General features: G+C 74.6%; 1 non-coding gene across 1 annotated transcript; it reads left to right on the top strand.

The window, feature by feature from the left end:
* Window positions 1-235: 235 nt before the first annotated feature.
* LOC128823817 (5S ribosomal RNA) lies at window positions 236-354 on the top strand. The gene has a single exon (XR_008442052.1). It is a non-coding gene; the product is annotated as a 5S ribosomal RNA (ribosomal RNA).
* The last annotated feature ends 2,146 nt before the right edge of the window (window positions 355-2,500 follow it).

Raw genomic sequence — 2,500 nt, 5'->3', positions numbered from 1 at the left:
ACAGGATCAGGGCGCACTGGATGTCCGGGACAATATTTTCCCCGACGCCGGGGAGGGCGGGCGGGCGGAGGGGCTCTGGCGGCCAGCCCGGGCCCCGGAGCTCGAGAAGGAAAAAAGGACCGGGCCCGCGAGAGACGGGGGCCCTGCCGCAGGGGGGCAGTCCGACCGGGGCTCACCGTGCGGCAGGCCCGGGCGTCGGCAGGGGAAAGCGGGCGAGGAGGCGCGGGGGCCGGGTGCCTACGGCCATACCGGACCGAACGCCCCCGATCCCGTCCGATCTCGGAAGGTAAACCGTCCCGGGCCTGGCTAGTACTTGGATGGGTGACCGCCTGGGAATCCCAGGTGCCGTAGGCAGCTTTTCCCGGTCCGAGCCAGCTCTCTCTCCTTTTCTGGGGAGGAAGGAGAGGGGGGGGACGGGCCGGAAAGCCCCTCGTCGCTCCTGCCGAGTCGGAGGTCGCGGCCGCAGGTCACGGGTCTGGGCGCCTGGGGTCCGGCTCCCCACCCGGCTTCCTCCGCGGAGGACCCACCGAAGCCGCTGGGGGAGACCCCGGGCATGGGGCGGACTGGCCCGGACCCTCCCGGCCGCCGGCCCGCAGGACCGCCCCGAATCCCCCCGCCCCGCGGCCACCCAGGCCAGGCCTGGCCAGGCGGGACGGACGGCGGGTGTCCAGCGCCCAGCGGCTTCCGCCAGCGGGGACCCACGGCCCCCAAAGCCGCAGGGGGAGGCCCCGGGCCCGGGACGGACTCGCTCGGACCCCCTGCGCCCGGGCGCCGGCTCGCGGGACCGCCCCGAATCCCCCCGCGGCCACCCAGGCCAGGCCTGGCCAGGCGGGACGGACGGCGGGTGTCCAGCGCCCAGCGGCTTCCTCCAGCGGGGACCCACGGCCCCCAGAGCCGCAGGGGGACACCCCGGGGCCGGGACGGACTCGCTCGGACGCGCTCGGACCCCCTGCGCCCGGCCGCCGGCTCGCGGGACCGCCCCGAATCCCCCGCCCCGCGGCCACCCAGGCCAGGCCTGGCCAGGCGGGACGGACGGCGGGTGTCCAGCGCCCAGCGGCTTCCGCCAGCGGGGACCCACGGCCCCCCAGAGCCGCAGGGGGAGACCCCGGGGCCGGGACGGACTCGCTCGGACGCGCTCGGACCCCCTGCGCCCGGCCGCCGGCTCGCGGGACCGCCCCGAATCCCCCCGCGGCCACCCAGGCCAGGCCTGGCCTGGCCTGGCAGGCCGGCGTGCAGCTCCCCCGGGCTTCCTCCCCCGACGACCCGCGCCCCCCCGAGCCGCAGGCGGAGACCCCGGCCCCGGGGCGGACCGGCCCGGGCTCGCTCGAGCCCCCTGCGCCCGGCCCGCAGGACCGCCCCCCTCCCCCCCCCCGAATCCCCCGGGAGAGGCCCGGCCTGCACGCCACTGACGACCCGCGGCCCCCAAAGTCGCGGGAGGCGCCCCCGGCCCCGGGGGCCGGTTAGCTCCGTGTCGCTCCGCGCCCCCCCCCGCCCCTCGCTGCCGGGACCGGGCACCGCCCCAGAGTCAGCCGCAGCCGGACGGCCTGAGAGCTGCCCTCCTGTGGACGACGGTGAGTTTACCTTGACACTAACCGGCCATCAGCCAGGTCAACCCCATTGCTAGACTGGGGTGGACCTGGTGGCCGAGTGGGGACTTGGAACATTTGACAGCTGCTCCCCGGGGCTTGACCGCTTGTCCTGAACGCCCCCCCCACCCCACCCCCCCAGCCCCCGGCTCCTGCTCCCCTCTCCCCAGCCTCGGTGCTCCGCTCCCTGCCTCGGAGGCTGCCCCTTTGCGGCGCCTGCATCGCCTCCGAGGACGCGCACCTTCCGGAGGCTGGACGTAAAGCCTGACGCCCGCCACCGCCGCCGACCCGGCTCTCCGAGGGACGACTGTGAGGCCTCCCCCCACCCCCGGACCGCCCTGGGGACGACTGCTAAGCCTCCCCCAACGGACCGCCCGGGGGAAGACTGCTAAGCCTCCCCCACCGGACCGCCCGGGGGAAGACTGCTAAGCCTCCCTCCCACACACACACACTGTCGGGGGAGGACTATTAAGCTTTCCCCCTGGAGCGCCCGGGGGGGACGACGGTTAAGCCTGCCCCCGGACTGCCCGGGGGACGACTATTAAGCCTTCCCCGGACCTGCTCCCTCTCGACTATTAAGCCCCCCCTCTGTGGTCCTCAGGACCGCTGCCGCGCAGCCCTCGGAGTGGGGTGACACCCGGGCCGGAAAGCAAACCGGCCACCAGGTCAACCCGTCGAATCCAATGGGTTGACCTGGTGGCCGGAAAGCAAACCGGCCGCCAGGTCAACCCAGTAGATTCCGCGGGTTGACCTGGTGGCCGCTAAGCACGACTCTTAAGCCTCCGCCGGACCGCCTGGGGAATGGCTATTAAGCCTGCCCCCGGAGTCCTCGGGGGACGACTATTAAGCCTCCCCCGGACCGGCTCCCTCTCGACTATTAAGCCCCCCCTCTGTGGTCCTCAAGACCACTGCCG

Source organism: Malaclemys terrapin, chromosome 15 (genome assembly GCF_027887155.1).
Source record: "Malaclemys terrapin pileata isolate rMalTer1 chromosome 15, rMalTer1.hap1, whole genome shotgun sequence".
Lineage (NCBI taxonomy): Eukaryota > Metazoa > Chordata > Testudines > Emydidae > Malaclemys > Malaclemys terrapin.
The sequence above is the reverse complement of the archived record's forward strand: the minus strand, read 5'-3'. Positions and strand labels throughout refer to the sequence as shown.